The 17,307-nt window shown below is 39.6% G+C and overlaps 1 protein-coding gene across 1 annotated transcript in view; it reads left to right on the forward strand.

Annotated features, from left to right (window-relative positions):
* The window catches only part of Creb5 (cAMP responsive element binding protein 5), a 397,557-nt gene that overhangs the window by 100,621 nt on the left and 279,629 nt on the right, over positions 1–17,307 (forward strand). The gene's annotated exons all lie outside the window — the stretch shown is intronic.

A 17,307-nucleotide genomic window follows, 5' to 3' on the forward strand; every position in this document is an offset into this window, starting at 1 on the left:
ACAAAAATCTTACAATGCCACAGTAAACATCTGCATCAAATAACAATGGTTTGTTGTTTTTGAGTATGCTTTTCAAGCCAAACTGGAGATATATTTGCAGAAAAAAAATGTCTTAGAGGCTCATATAGAAGGGAGTCATAGATTCGTGATTTTTATAGATGGGTGGGTATTATAAGGAAGAGTATAAATGGTGATTTGGCCTGTGCTAGGAATGGCTTGAAAGGAATGTTCCTACAATAATGATTTAGTTGGTTTCTTCATGAGATTTTTTCAGCATGTCCTGCTGGATTTCCTGGCATTTTATCAAAGGGAAGGATAGTATTCCAACAGAACCTTGCCTTCTCCGTACGAACCAGTTGACTCAAGGCAGTTTCCAAGCATCAGTTTGTGACTTGCTGAATTCAACATGTTTCCCTGGTTCTTCCTTAATTTCCAAATTATAGTTCTTGCTTCCTCATTCTGTGTCCCTGGCTTTCACAGAGCTCTTTCAAGTTTGTGGCCGAGACCATTTGATGAACTGTATTAGCCAGCTGCAGAATAAGGTCCAAAAAGGACTGTTAATATTTGTTTCCCTTTCCAATCCATTGGAAAGAAGAAAGAGACTATTCCTGATATTTTTTTTAAAAAGCAATTCCCACTTCCTATAACCCCTGGCAGAGGTAACCTGCTCCTAGTGCCAAGATCCCTTTCCTAACAGCTGTTTGGTGATTCTGTGTCACTAGGCTGACTGTAAAATCAGGCACATCCTTTTAATTACCTGTTCGTATTTCAGCAGTGCCGGGCTCTGTGGCACAGGGAGAGGGGATAAGCCTTCATTGTAATGGACTTTTAGTAAGACTATCTATGAGATAAGAATCCTAAATCTTGGCAGTCTCTCTGGAGCACACACTTTGTGATTGCACACAAATTCTTGGCTCCCCAGAGCCACATTTTAAATGGAGTGCAGTATGCAGGGCTGGGTAATAAGATACTGCAGATACATTTTAGAGCAAGGTGCACTTTTGCTTTATTTATGAAGATAGACATGCTGGTTGAGGGCTTAATCACAGCTGATAAATCATTTTAAGAAAGCCTATTAGAACCATATGCTGATTTTTACATTAATATAGTATGTCTGTTTCCAGTCTAATAAGACAGGGTTTTTCCTCATGTGCTCTGTGTCTCTCCAGTGTGGACTATTTATCTGTTTAAGTGATATCACTTGTGTGGGAGCATTTATCTCTTTAAGAGGTACCATTAATAATAAGAAGGGGAAAGGAAAGGGGGTAGGAGAAAGGAGGAAAGGCACAGTGCCCTGTGAGCGTATATATGCATGTATACCTATGTATGAGCGTGTGCACATGTGTGCATGCATGTGTATGTTTATGGTATTACAAAGGAAAGAATCAAAAAGCTGAGAACAGGAAACAGCTCAATTAGAGTTTCGGAAGGCCGTGGATTGGGCTTCCCTTGGCATAAGGTAGTCATTTCAGCCCAGGTGGTTATAATACTGTAGTAAAAGATTATCTGAAGTTGGGGGGATACTGACATTTTGGTTACCTCACTGCTTTCCAAGCTAGTGGAGGTTGGCCCCAGGAACAGGTTCCAAGGATCTTTAATGAGAGCCATATTGGGGCTCCAAATCTGTGCCAAGCTCTGTTTATCACTAATTGCACGGGGGGAAGGGTCTGCAGATCCTTTCTATTATTTCCTGATTATACCCCTGCTCTTTTTATTATCTTGCCAAAATTCAAACAGTAATAATTGCATGATTTATTGTTTATTTATAACCCTTCTACTACTTCAATCCCTGTATTTAGTAGATTTTAAAACAGTAATAGCTTTTGCTAAATGACTGGATTTCTTTTACTTTCTACAGAGAAGTCATGTATTTGTGACTCTCACTTGGCAATCTTCAAAGCTCTCTCATGGTCCTTCTTCTCCAGAAATATCAGACTATATACATGAGGGCTGTTTTTAATGCACAGAGAGTTCATGTGCCAGGAGAATGTTTTAGGAAAGGATATTAATTTATCCTTTACAATTACATTCAGGTTTGGGTTATATGACTCTGAAGTTTCTTTCCAATTCAGTTTCCAAGATAGAGATAAGTGAAAAGTCCATTTTATATACACTTAGAAATAGTGGGAAATATTACACCAAATTATTAGACGTGGAGATTATAAACTGGTAAGAATAAAAACACGTCTACTCACTGGGCTTCTACCATTTTTCAGGCACTGTTTTAGAAGTTTTGATTTCATATTAATTCCCTAATCATAGTAACAACCCTGTAAAATAGATATTTTAGAATGGAATTTGTATAGAAGGCTGGCTGCTGAAAAATTCCTGCACACTCTATTTCAAGCTCTTCGTTCCTTATGGTACATATATGAATTAATATAATTTACTTTTAAAACCATCCAGTGGGACCATCAAGCCATGGTTGGCCTCAAAAATACATAATCTCATCTGCACTCAGTATATGCTCCTCTTTTAAAAGTTCCTCTTAGGCTTCTTCAGAGCCTGCAGTCTGAGATCCAGATTCTGCATTCTGCAGATGTCCATACAAACAGTGCCTCTGGCCTGGAAATATCAGAGTAAAGGGTAGACAATTCTGCATCTACATTTTTCAATGCCGCCAAAGTCAGGTGATCTACCATGTACCTGTTCATTCAGATGCATAATTGTACTTCCACACCAGTCATTGGATAGTCCTCCCATCTCTAGAACTTTGCAAAAAGCATCCATGTACTGTGAGACATTTTCTTCCATACCTAGTCCTAGTGACCACAGTTTTCTGGAGAAAAATGAACGTTTGTAGAGTGGAGATTATTAGACCCCAGCATATTAATGCCTGCTTGAGTGACTCCTCTAAGCAGGCATTCTCAGGAGGATGCTGCTATGTATCTCTTAAAGCATAGCCTTGGGCTTTGCTACCTGAGTGTTTCTGGTTGTCATAGTTTTCGAAAAAGGATAGATTGTTCACTGGAAAGTAGACTGTGATTGGTATTAAGTGCTTAAATATGGATCTTAAAGTAGGATTTGCAGTGCACCCTCCCTCTGTTATCCCCACCTTCCACCACTGGGAATGTTTCCACGAGGTCCTCCCAATTCAATCCAACAAATGTTTATGGAGGGCTTAATATATCCCAGGTGCTGTCCTGGGTGGGCCAGGTGCCAAAGCTACATTCTAGTTGGGAAACTGCTAGTTGTATGAGGGAGAGTTTGGCTTACTTGATGGGTCCTAAACTCTGCTAGAATCATGTACGAAATATAAACAGCAATGGGTGTGGCTGCTCACATTAGATTCTTATTCTTCATGATTTGACCTCAGTTTAATTTTCCAGTTTTTAAATTGTCTTTCATGTCTTTTCTGCTCCAGAAAAATACAATAATTCGCCCTTTCTTAAACCCCTCCATGTCTTCACCTCCTTGCTAGGACTGCTCATATTGTTATCTCCTTCTACAGGCTCTTAGCTTCTACTTGCTTCCTTTTAGCTTTGACCAAATCCATCTTTCCCCCATGCAAGCCCTTGTCAAGAGGCACCCTGATGGAGCACTCCCTGGCACTTCTCACTAATAACCTTCCCCACCCCTTATTCCATAATGTTTTCCAGCCTTTTTTAGAGCACTCTTAACTTCCTTTATAGTATTTTGAACTTTGCTGTATCTACCTTGTGGACCGAAATGTATAATCGTAGGACTTTGGGGCTAGCCCATCTGTCTTCCCAGAACCATTGTCCTGTACATGGAAGCAGCTCCATGAAGAATTCTTGAGATACTGAATGAATAATCATGAGTGTGTGAGTGAGTGTCCTTACCCTATAAGGTGACATTACCTGGTGTGTCTGAGGCAAGGAGAACTGAGGTACTTTCTAGTTCTATGAGGTGAGATGTGTCCTAGACAGGTACAGTGTCCATTTTCTTTTTAAGAAATTCACTAATTCACGAAAGAGGATATTCAATACAGTTATTGGTTATTAGCCAAACTGGGTAAAGAATCTGGAACTGAAAGCAATAAGGCTTTGAAATAGAAAGCCATCAGTTCATTTAGCAAAGGTTACACGAGTTTGTCATTGGGACACAAGGAGAAATCACTTAAAGTACAATCACTCACGATAAAGTGTGACAAATATTTTGTTCCACAATAAAACAGGGCAAGCTAAATTTTCTTAACCCAGTAATTTGTGTGCGTGTGGGGGGTGGTAATTAGATTGGCAGGTTTTGGTTTTGGTTAAGTAAGATAACATGAGTCTCTTGTCTTCTTGTGCGTAAGAACAGCAATCAGAATTAATTATTTCAAGGACGTTAATGATAGATGAAACCTCACAGCTACAGTACTGTAGTTTATATGCAGTCATTCTCAATAATATTGCCTTCCTCCCCTTCATTATAGTTGTACCTAAGAATCAGAGGCTGCTGAGGTTTTAGTGCCAAATTTGAGTCTAAGCAAATATTACACAGTTATAATTTTTTCCTGGATTTTGGGTGGTAATTGTGACTCAGAAATCCCTTTCACTGCTGCAGTGTGCTCAGAGCCTGAAATCCTCCCAAAGGCTATAGTGGAAATGCAGAGGTGGGTTTAGAGTCTATGATCCATTCCGAGCAGGAGATAATCTTTCTGTTGTTTCAGGTGATTACTATATAAATCAAAAGTCTGAGGGTTTCCCCAAAGTTTCCCTTCACATCTCAGGTAATGTAATATCCCCAATATTTATTTTTAGGAAGACTTGGCAGATGTTAGCTAGGCTGACTTCCAGGTTAGAAAAAATGTTCTACAATGATTTGTTCAGAACAATATCATAGAAATGCTCTCGGGACCAATTGAAATTAAAGCTTAGCATCTTTAGAGCACATTCACCTATTCCTCAGTTACTTACTTATAGAATGGTTTATTCTATTTATCACAACTCACCTTTTGTTCTTTGGCATTTGAGCAACTTCCTGGAAAGATACACTTTTTACTGTATTTGTGTGTTTAAAATTATCAGAATTTTGGTTACTACCGAGTGTTAGGGTGGAAATAAGTGGTTATTTTGGGCAGATTCAAAGCAGAATTCTTGGAGTAGGCAATTTTCAGCTGAGCGCAGAAAGGAGTCTACCTATGTGACCACACACTGGCCACGTGGACTGGCCAATGTCAGCTAGGCAAAAAGCAGGCGCTGCCGGCCTGCCAGTCCCAATTCCTCCAACATCCTTCCACCAACAAATGGGTTCCTCCAACTTCCAAGAATTAGTTCAGGTCCGTCATAACCACAATTACTACATTAGTCAGATTTTTGTAGCTGTGACAAATACTTGAGACAAACAAGGAGGATTTATTTCTTTTGGCTCATGGTTTCAGAGGTTTCATTCCATGGTCAACTGGCACCAAGGCAGACATCACGGGAAAGGATGTGGCGGAGGAAAACTAGTCACCTCGTGGCAGGAAGCAGAGAGAGAAAAGAGCAAGAGAAGGGGCCAGGGGTCAGATATGGTTAGTCTCCAAGATCATACCCTGATGCTCCACCCCTACAAGTAGGCATCACCTTCTGTTGGTTCTATGACTTCCAAATAATGCCATCAAATTATAATCTCATCAATGCTAAGTTAGAGCCTTTGTGATCGAATTATTCCTTAAAGTTCATCAATAAACCAAGCTTTCAACACCGGGAACCTTTTAGGGAGACACATTGGTTTCTAACCAAAACGATTACTTCCATTCTTTCCTAAGTGAGCAGTTCATTTTGCTCCTTACTGAAACAATTGGTTTTGTTCTTTACCAGTTCTCTGTCTTGATAAGAGTATGTCACTCATTTTTTCTTTTGATATTGGAGCTAATATTGTAAGGTCAGTGTCACACAACTTTTCTGGCTCAGTGTTTACCAATATGCCTTCTGTGGAGGAAATGTCCTACAACAGAATTGTCAGCCTAAACCTTATAAAAATACAGGTTCTGAGGCCCCAAGCTAGATGGATGTTGTAAGTCTGCCTGGTGTGTGTCAAGGTCCCAGGACATACTGATAGCTTTGCTCTGGGGATCATACTTGGAAAACCTCTGTGCTAAGAAAACCACTGCTCTAAGAATTCTCTTGTCAAGTATGTTCACTGTTGTTTAATATTACCTCTCTTTTGGAATTCTCATGTACATTTTAAAGGATTCAAGAAGTCTTGCATGAAAGAAAATGTAAACTCAGTAGTTCTTTTACTTTGTTATTGGATCACAGAATCTTTTTCTATATAACAACTGTGAACATTCCATGGAGCCAGAATCCTCTAGAATATTCTAGAATATACCATATGAAAAGAACTTCTATTTTTATCTATCTTGCAAGGTATGGTAATATTAGGCATAAGCACTTGTGACAGTCCAACCTCTCTTTACACATAGGATACATATAATAAGTGAGAGCATATCTTGGTTAAGTCAAGTTGAATCTGTATTTGTATTTTTCCTTCCCTACTCTCTTGAATGTATAGATACTTCAAACCACTTTGATTGTGTTCAAAGATTTCTTGAAATTTGGTTGTCTACCTGTCTGCAAATGAGCAGATCTTTTTGATGCGGGCTATACTCTATAGCACTAATTGTTCTCCAATTATCAATGACACTTTTTTTTATTAAAAAGAAATCCCAGCAAGATAGTTTTGGGAATGCTATGTCATCAGGAGTCCTTTCAATTTCAGCTCAAAATTATGTGAAAGTAGTTTTAATTTTCAGTATGATTAAAATTTAGTGAATATGATTAAAGATGATCACTGTTATAGGAATAAAAAGTTTTAATTATATATATTTGCCATTACAAAACAGGTGTGATTTTTATTTTTCAAAGAAGAATGTGATACACTTTTTCCTCCTTTGGCCATCCTCTGAACATTTTCTCCACTTCGTTGGGGGTATTCCATAATTTTAGGGATGTTCTGAGCCTGTCTCTTTAAAGTTGGAGCTCAGAAGTGGCAGAACGTCAAAAGACTGCGCAAGTCCCCATTACCAAGGAAACACCCCAGTCCTGAAACAACAACCTTGGAAGCAGAGGACTGTGATTTATGAAGAAAAGCAACAGATTCCTGGTTCTTCTCTGGGAGAAACAAGCTAAAGCAATGGTCTGGAGCACACAACTGGTTTCTGTTGCGTATTCCTGTGGCTGGCTGGGTTAAGTCCATAGGTTCCTGAGACCAACTGGCCTCCCGGGAGGAGCTGGGATCCAGTTTTCCACCCCAGAATGCAGGAAAGAGGTGGATTAATCACACAGCTTGGTTGGTGGCCCATTCAGGCAGTGCCCTAGGCAGAAGGAGGAGATGCTGAGGGTGGAAAGGGAGACTTCCCTGCGTGGTTCCCTGCAGAGAGCCCTGTTGGCAGGCAGAAATGGGTGGGTCAGGAAAGTAGGGAAGGAATGAAGCAAGGGAGAGAAAAATCACAAATGTCCCAAGTTTCCACAATTTTATCAAAAAATTTTCCATGACTCATCTTATGACTTCTCCCCAGCTTTAATATGATAAAACCACTGACATAAGTATAATTAAACTGCAATTACCCAAGAGTAAAGAGGGTGATTGATTTTAATCAACTCCTTTGTCCCCCAACCACGCAATCCAAGGTAAGGAAATAGGAGAAAATTTTCTCTTTCCTTTCTTCCCATCTCAATTACCTTATACTATGGCCTTCTGAAGGGAGCAAGGTAGCTAAGCAGAAAACATTCCAGAATCATTTTGTCCCATGAGTTGCACAGAGAGGCTGGAAGACTTTTTTTTTTCTTCTTGCTTGTTTACTCAACGGCAGGATATGGTCATAAGGCTTAACCTGCAAGATACAGTCCTTACAGTAAGGTATTTACAGCACCTGATGACTCTAGTTATTATTTACTGAACACTTATTATTTGCCAGGTACATTACAAAATTATCTCCTCCTAACAGGTTCATGAGGTAGGTCACAGCATTTACCATCTTACTGATAAATAGTGGAGCTCACAAAGGAAATTTACTGTTAGGACAGTTTCTAAACTCAAAGAGTGACCAATTCCGAAATTCCCCTCTGATGTTGGAAGGAACAGTGGTGAATACAACCGGGATGACAAAATTCCAAATTGCTGTGATTGCTTTAAAATTTTAGCAGATTATAACAGGTGTCTAACCACTCGTGACAGGTTTTCTTCATCATGTCAGATAAGAATGATTAGGCTTGACCTGCTAGGTGTTGAAAGGCCTGCCACTCCATGTAGCTCATCAAAGGGGACAAGGTTCACCATGGTGGTGACCTGGGAAGATGCCTTGGTTCAGCTGGACCCTGGCTGCTCAGGGGCAGCTTGGGCTGCTGTCCAGAGTGCATGAAGCTGAAGCCAATGTCAAGGGCTCCTAGTGTCCAGGCAGGAAACTGTGACTGAGAAGCTGAAAAAACATATGATCCCATAAAAAGCCACCTCTGGGGAAACAAGCCATTAGTCAGCCTCATTTATTTATTTTTCCTTCTTGCTGCAAAGTTCAATACATAGGAAGGAGTGTGATTATCATATAAAAGGCTATGCAAAAAAAAAGGCTATGCAAAATACTTCTCCTTGTAAACTGCTGAAGAAAACTTTACCCTGGACCATCGCCACACTTAGCTTTGTTTGTGTTCTTCAGATTCTGAGTCCTTTGACCACAGTTGTGATGGCCTAAGTTGAAGCACAAGTGTGTCTCAAAATAAACAAGCAGAGCTGAAATTCTCCAGAGTGCCCTCGCATCTCCACGGGCACTGCTGCCTTATATTCTGTCTCATGACAGAGGCTGGAGGAGAGGGATGATGGAGGCCTTAAGACAAGATCTGCCAGCAACATGTGCTTAATGAGCTTAGGAAATACCTTGTGGTCCTGAAATGAAATGAAATTTCCTTTCTTTGGTGAGATCAGGAAACTTTGACTGTCCATGCTGAGTTTTTACCAGTTTTACTTGACAATGTGTTTTTTGAAGGTCGTTTTTATTTTTTAAATGAATGGCAGGAAAAGAGACCAAAGGTATAATCTTTCAAGGAAAATTCTACGACCCATCCATGGGTGCAAGAGAACCATGCCTCTTAGTCTGTTACAATCTTTTTGCCTACAGTTGTTTCTATCTATATTAGTTTCCCAGGAGTTGGATAACACACCAAGAGACTGAGTAAGAACAATTTAAATGTATTGCATTTCTAGGCTGAAGGCTACAAGTCCAAGATCAAAATGCTGAAAAGATGGATTCCTTCTGAGAGCTGTGAAGAAGATTCTGCTCCAGGCCTCTCTCCCAGCTTCTGGTGCTTTGTGGACCCAGATTCTTGGCTAGGAGATGCATCACCCTGATTTCCACCCTCATATGCACATGGCATTCTCTCTGTGTGCCAAAGTGCACATATTCCCTTTTCAGAAAGTCACCACTCATAGTGGAATGGGGCCTGCTCAGCTCTATGAGAATCTCATCTTAGCTAATTACCTCTAAGATGACCTTGATTCCAAAATCAGGTCACATACCAGTGGTTGGGACTTGAGAATTCAGCCCACAGCACCATCTCACAGGTTTATCCAAATTTTGTTTTACACAAATATCCTGAAAGTGAGCCAGCAAAGAAGGGGACAGAGACCTTAATTAAAAACTGGAGGGAAAGCATTACCAGTGACAAGTGATTGGTTTGCTTTGAAACCCAACATTTGTTTGTAGAACAGGGAGTTTTAGGTTTGTGGGAAGTCAGAGGCATGTCATGATACACAGGCAGCCCCTGGAGAGGTTTCCTTGGTCATGAACTAAGCCCTATGAAGAGCAGAGAAGTGTACCATTGTGGAAACAGGACTTCCAGTCCAGTCCACCTCTCCACCACCACCACTGCAGCCTCCAGGGTTGTCTGGACTAAAACCTCATAAGATAACCTGAGCCAGGACCTCCCAACTAGGCTGTTATTGAACTCTTGACCTGGAGAAATTGTGAAACAATAACTCTATATTGTTTTTGCAAGTTTGTTTTGGGGTGATTTGTTATGCAGCAGTGATAGACCAAATCCAGCTCATGTCATCCCAAACCTGGATAAACAAATCAGTTCATGCTTTGTGAACAGTGTTGTCCTGACGACAACAGGATGGGTGGCAGACAAATTGCACCTTGGGGCTTGGACTTCAGGGCCTCAGCTTTTCTGTTTCTGTCAGTTTACTTTCATTTTGTTTAAGGAACTAAAGAAAAGTGTACCCCTCCCAACATGACTGAAAGTAAATATATTTTATTGAGAATGAGAATATTAGACTAAAGGAAAACCTTGTCATCTCGAATAGCAGAATAACTTAAAGGCAGGAGCACAGGATTTCAGCCCAAACTATCTATATTTGTATCCGAGCTTTTCTTACCTATCAAACCTTGGGGGTTTCTGTATTTCTCAGGCATAGTTTTCTCATCTACAAAATGGAATAGTAGTCATACTACTGATGTCATAGGGAAGAGTCAGTATCAGTAATGACTTAGAGCTGTGTGTCGTACAGAAAAAGATGAATCTCTAATCATGACCAAACAGTCCAGATCCATTCTTGACTTTGAATGTCCCATAAATGCATTGGGATGCCTGTAGAAAGAGGCAGCCTTTCAGGAAATGGGGCTCAAAGCCTGTGCAATGAAGGTTTCCTGTTTTCATAGCCAACTTTTCCCAGTATGAACACAGTAAGCTTCAGAAGGAAAATAGCTGTCACTGGTTGCAGAAGGGATTCTGAGACCAATTCTCTTGCTCAGGGTCATCAGATGCACAGAAATTCCGGTAACATCAGTAGAGATATTGTCCTCTCCATTCATCCACGCCTACCCTTTAAATTACACCATCGCTAAGGCAGACCAGAAAGTGCCATTGGATTTCCTAAAAAGCATAGTATTTGAAAATCTCCCTGTTTCCTTCTGGATTGATAGTTTCTAATTATAATGTGATTTCATCAATGTTTGAATTCTCCATGTTATGTGACATTTCCTAAGAAGATTTCAGTGAGCTGAGTGCTGTGCTGGGTAGAGACTATTACCTCTTGTGCTCTAAAGGAATTTAGAATTCCTGTGCCAGCTTTTACTTCTGGGCACAACAACCAAACCCGGATATCCTATGAGGTTCCATCATTAGCTAAAAGCCGGAAGAGATTGGTCCTCCTCCTCCAACTCATGATGATCACAGGCTGAGATCACATCATTTCTTTCAAATAAGTAACAAGTATAACATGTAAGAGTGCATGGTGGGGGGAGGGTTAGACTTTCATCCCTCTTCCCTTCATATTGTTACCCCGTCCCATTGCTAGAGAGTTTCCCATTGGCTCTTGGCTTCTTCTCAAATTACAGTGCCCTCTTTCATAGATTACTGTGTATGTGGAAAGACAAGAAAGTCTTTATAAAGCAGATGGAGGTCCTGCCTTCTAGGAAGACCAGATGGATGCTCTGGCCTGGGTGTCTGAGCCCTGACTCCAGTGTCCTCCCTCAGAGCCTTGGGCTTGGTACCTTCTCCCAGTGGAGGAGGAAGGACTGCTCACTCGTCCTCTTAGACTGAGGTAAATTGTAAGCTGTATTATAAACTATGTTGCAATTAAGGACGTCTCTGTGTGTGGTGTTTGGGGACCTCTTCTTGCTTTACTGTTACAAGGCAGTACTTACTTCTGGATGAAGAAGGGAGGGGGGCCCCTTCTTCATCCATCAAATGGAATTTTCAGACTGGAGTGAGAGTCTCAGATGACATTTCCTGCCCTTTCTCTCCACTTTCTTTTTTGAATCTCTTGTTTTCTTTCACATGCACTTGTTGAAAAACTGAATATTCAGATGTCATCTTTATCACCATGATAGCAAATATTGAGCCACTGCTTCTCATTCAGTCTTCACAAATCTATGAGGCAGACACTTTTATTTCTCCCAGTTTAGGGATTGGATGGGGAGGCCTAAAGAGATGAAGTGACTTTCCAAGAGTCACATGACTACCAGTGGCAAAGCCCAGACTTGAGCCTCACTCAGAGGGCTAGAGTCTGTCTTCTCAAACCCTGATTTATTCACTTGAGAATTTTGTCTTTCCTTGGCAGTAATTCCTTAGCAGAGGGCTGAGCAGATGCCCTACAGCTCCTGTCTTGGGTCCTCCCATCCCTGGTGTGACACGGCAGGCCCTTTCAGAGAGTGTGGTCTCCTTTATACCCTCCCCTTAAATAAGAGCCAGCTTAATTGTGCCGGGCAACTGCTGGTGTGTTAGGTTGGGCCTTATCTGATAACGAAGTCACATCTGTCTGTCTTTCTGCAGGGACACTCCTACTTCTGAGGGTTTCCCTCTCTTCAGTGCAAACACCCAAGGCCTCCCTGGTGAAACCATTTTCCTTAGGAAAAGGGAAGTAGAGAAGAGGGGAAAGAAGGAAGGGACAAAGGAGGGAGAAGGAAAGAGGTAATAATGGAAGGAGAAAGAGGGAAAGAGTGAGAGAAACATGCCAGTAAGGAAGAGTGAAAGGTAAGGAGAGAGGGAAGAATGGAAGGAAGGGGAAAAGGAAGGAGAAAGGAACTGAAGGAAAAGAGGGAGGAGAAGAAAGAAGGAGTACAGGGAAGAAGAGAGAAGTGAAAGCGAAAAGGACCCCCTCAAAGGATGGGATAGAAGGGAGGAAGAAAATAGTAGGAAGATAACGGAAAGGAGAGAAGGGGCCATGAGTTCCACTGGCATGGTAAGCGTGGGTTCCTCTGAAACACCACCTCCTGCCTAGCTGTGCTAGCCATGCTTGTAGCTGTCCTTCGCCTTTCTTCTTGGTTGGGCCATATTGACTTTTGTCCTGCCAAGAGTCCACCTTTTGGGTTATGCTGTTCATGTTGTTGATCTAAAGAGAATAAGAAAAAGTATATTGCAACTTAGTTGAAACATGTCAGATCAACACATAGTTTTGATCCCAGAGCTGGAAGTGGGTCCTTTGGGGAACCTTGGGTCTTCCTTGTGATTCTGAAGTGCTTCCTGTCACAAGTCAACCTTCATAGATTATCCTGATGTCCTCAGCTACGTGGCAGGAAAACATGGTGTCCTGTCTCACTGATGCTGAGAAGCCAGCAGGTCAGCACTTTGAACACCTTGAAGCCTGGGAGCCCAGTGAAAAAGACTCTCCATTTCAATGCAAAGAATGATTTGAAAATTCTTACCGTAGCCTTTGCAGAGTTCTAGCATCATATCTGTGTTTGTTGATCACCTCCCACGGTCTGTTCAATCTCTTTTCTTCCTTTCTTCCATTTCATTTTGAGAAGTGCACCCCCTTGGAATGTTGCTTTGGCCCTCTGTCTGCCATTCCAGCTCTGAAACTCAGTGGTTGTCCTGGTGGCAGGAACTCTGTCCCTGCCATTTCCACTATTGCTGACCCAGTTCAGATCTCATGTTCTTTGCAAGAGGAGTTGGCAGCTTCCTGAGGCAGCATGGTGCTGGCCTTGCAAGGCTGGGGCTGGCAGAATCAGTTAGTGATTTACGTTCAACATTCCAGTCCAGAACCAATCATGCCATTTATTTATTTACTTATATTTGGCCAGATGTGTAACACACATTTATTTGATGAATTATTAATTTTGATTTTATGAGTTTTATTATATTAAACAATGTGCACTTAACAGGATAATAAAATATTACATTTTGAATATGTAATGTGTGTTTAGAATAAACTACATTTTTCAATATCAACTGCTTACTTGCTGACAAGATCTAAAAAATAATAGCAGAAATAAATTCCTCTGTGGACTATAAAGAATAAAACAAACTCATCACAGAAATCATCTTTGCTTCAGTTAGCATGCCTAAGGCAGTATGCACATGAGAACGGCGTGTTCCTTACACAAGTTGTGCTCACAATTACACTACGTGTGCTTAATGTTCTTTTCATATTTGGCAGAGCATACTTGTCACTTTTCTTTTTTGTACCTGGGATCAAACTCAGAACCTGGCACTTACCAGGTGAGCGCTTGTACCACTGAGCTAAATTCCCAGCTGGCCTTCCTCTTTTGCCTATTATAGAATTCTCACTTATAAGGAAAAATCAATAAAATAAAGTATCAAATATATATCAAGTATTTAGAAAAAACATCACTGATAAATGATCAATTACAGCAGAGGAAGAATAGTATATATCTGCCCAAGAACTCCTTAAATGATTTCAAGAGCCAACCAGTGAACAGACAGGTTCACTAGAGTCTCTTAAGAAAATTGGATGACCAACAAGATGTCAAGTATGTCCTACCAAAGAAAACAAGCAAACAAAACAGGTGCTGTCAGTGTTAGGGATACTTGTGTATGAAGCTTGCCATTCTCATGTATGAAAACTCTCCTAGGGGTGATAATTGAAGTAGAGATTATTTCTGTGGTAGAGTTTTATTTGTGTAGATTTCACTTTTTCTCAGATAAGGAACACAAGTTTAGAGAGACTGAATTATATACCTCTGGTAAATGGTTTTTGAAAATAAACTTTACTGTCTGTATTGTATACATTTGAGGTATGCCACATGATGTTAATGAGATAATACATCAAAATAGTATAATGCATTCACTAATGAAGCAAATTAATATGTCCATCATCTCATAAAACTTCCTTTTTAAATTAAGTATTTAAAATATCTGTGAGAATCATCATCAAAACACGTTATTTTACATATCGTGCATTTAAAGGCTATTTTTCCATCACAGTATACTAACTGTATTTATTGTGAGCACATAGTTGAAAACTATTCTCTCAGACAGCCTCCATGATGTGAGGACCAGGAATGAATGGATGTGTAGAGAGATAAGGACAGGAGAAGGCAGAGATGCCTGGGATTACTGGATGCAGGCAGAGCACTCTGATTAAATGAATCAGGGCCATGTAACTGAGACCAAACCTGGGAGCTTTGATGCTACTGTTGATGAAAAATAGGTGAAGAAGTATGAACTCACCACAGAACGGTTGCATTTACAAATCTTGAAAATTCACATGGATTTGTTGGAGGTAACAAATAAGGACAGGAGCCAGTCCTGGAAACTGAGACCTGCGTTTCAGTTTCAGGCCCTCTGTGTCATCCTGGGGAGCTACACATCTTCTTGGTCTCCTCTATTCTTTGTTTTATGGTAAGCACTTTGGAACAGTTTCTAACCACACACCTGTGGCTATGCCGTGCTTTGATATTTCAGACCCATCACTAATAAGTCTCTGTCAACAAATGTTACCAAATTCAAGTGAAATTTCTTAAATGCCACTTAGCAAAAATACCATAAAAAAATCTTATATGTCACCTTTGTGGTTTCTTAACTCATTTTAACCAGGCACATGCCCTGTGTAGAATCTCTCAGGTTGTCACTTCTTGAAAGTATTTGTAGTGGAGCTAACATCATTTGCTTAGCTGTAAATTCTCTATTCTAAGCACCATTAAGTATTCAAAGGGGCATTTTGAAACAGATGCCAATATTTTGCTTGAAAAAAACATTGAGCAAAAGTAGACTTTGGTTTGGAAAATTTAAGGTCAAAATAAAGTTATAGGTGCTGATGGACCAGAGGAAGAAATATGCCTGACATGTATATCCTGTTTTTATTTGGAGTTGACTGTTCTAATTGTTTTGGATTTCTTCTCAGTAAAGTGAAATTTATAAAGCAGATATTGTTATCACCCTGATTTTATAAATGAAAAAGCTGAGGAAGGGTTGAACTGTGTGTTCCAGTTGCAGAGCTGATTAAAGCTGGAATTTGAATTGAGGTGAGGCGAACTCAGACTAGATGTTGTTTTGGGGTTAGACTGTGAAGGAAGTAAACTTTCTGCATTATTCTAGGGCTCTCCTCCTTAAAGAAAAGTTTATTTTGCAAGAAACTTGCAGAAAAAGTAGAAGCAACTATCCTCAGCCACAAGTGAACCTTGGCTATATTTGCACCAGTTCTCAAAGAAATTTCTGTGAATCTACCAATTAGTTAAAATCCATAGAATTACCTCGATTATTTTGACTATCCATTGAATTATCTGGATTATTTTGACTATTCTAGTAATGCATTAGACAATTGAAAAAGAGCACCAAATCTAGAGTCTGGATGTGTGTATTCTGCCCAGTTCCATCCAGGCTGTCCACTGAAAACTTGGGCCCATCTGTTAAATGGGGGATAGTAATATTTCTGTCTACTTTTTTGTTGATGTGAAATGGAATAAGAATGTTATTTTGCCAACAAACTCTTAAAATCTTCATAAGGTCCATGGGGGTTGAGATTAAAGGATGAAGACCAATTTTATAATTTTGAGACCTTATCAATTTCAGATTAAAGAGAGCTGGACATCCTTAGATTGAATTTAACACTATTTTAGAGTCATTAGAACTAGGATAGAAACAAGACTTTGGATTTTTGGATTTAGTCATCTTTTAAATAGTTTCCTGCTATTCAAAGGAAGAAGACTGTGCCAAAGATGATGGTATTCAAACTTTCTACCCACCTGTAACTTCTTGCAGCTATTTCAAACAACACTGCAACAACAAAACACAATTATTACTTAGCAGTGGCAATGATCCATTTATATAGGTCCCTTGCAAAACAGTATTTTAAATTACCAGCAAAAGAATATTTCTTCTCTTTCTATGAAGCTTTTCTATTTATTTTAGCATCAATGTTTTAATTAAGATTATCTAGTTCAGTCTTTTAATACATTTCCGAAATTGTTAGAAAAAGCTTTAAAAATAATCTCTTCATCTTTCTGTTTTGAGTGGCATACGCTACAGTATTCTCTGCTTTTTTCCTGATGTAATTTATGATCTCTCTCTTTTTTTTCCTTGACCAGTTTTGCTAGAGATTGGCCAATTTTATCAGTATTTTCAAAGAATCGTGTTTCAATTTAGTCAGTTCTCTTTATTTTATGTTTGTTTCTTATTCTATAGACTCTGCTTTATTTTTTCAGTTTCCACTTTTGTTATAATTTTTGCTTCTTTTTGTTAACTTCTTGAGAATGGATACTTAGATCATTGATTTTCAGACATTTTACCCTTTTAATATATGTATGTATTTAAAACTATACATGCTCTCTAAGCACAACTTTAGTTGCATCATACAATTAAAACATTTTCTAGTTTTTACAACCCATGAGTTATTTAAAAATTTCAATTCAAAGTATCTGGAAATTTTCTGTTATTGATTCCAACTTAGTTCCATTCTAATCACAAGCATTGCATAATTTTAATGCTTTGAAAATTTGTGAGACATATATTATGGTTTAAAACAAATTGCTCGTATAATTTACTTTAACAGTTTTATTCTTCCCTTTTAATAAACCTATTAGAAAAGTTATTGAAAATATTACCACCAAGTTGCTTACCCTCCACATGCCTCAGTTTCCTTTTTGTATAAAACACAGGTAACAGTATTTCCCACAGAAGTCTTGGTGGGAATGTTAAATAT

The sequence above is a fragment of the Cavia porcellus genome, unplaced genomic scaffold (genome assembly GCF_034190915.1).
Source record: "Cavia porcellus strain 051 isolate PalLab524CR breed Dunkin Hartley unplaced genomic scaffold, mCavPor4.1 scaffold_2, whole genome shotgun sequence".
NCBI classification, from domain to species: Eukaryota; Metazoa; Chordata; class Mammalia; order Rodentia; family Caviidae; genus Cavia; species Cavia porcellus.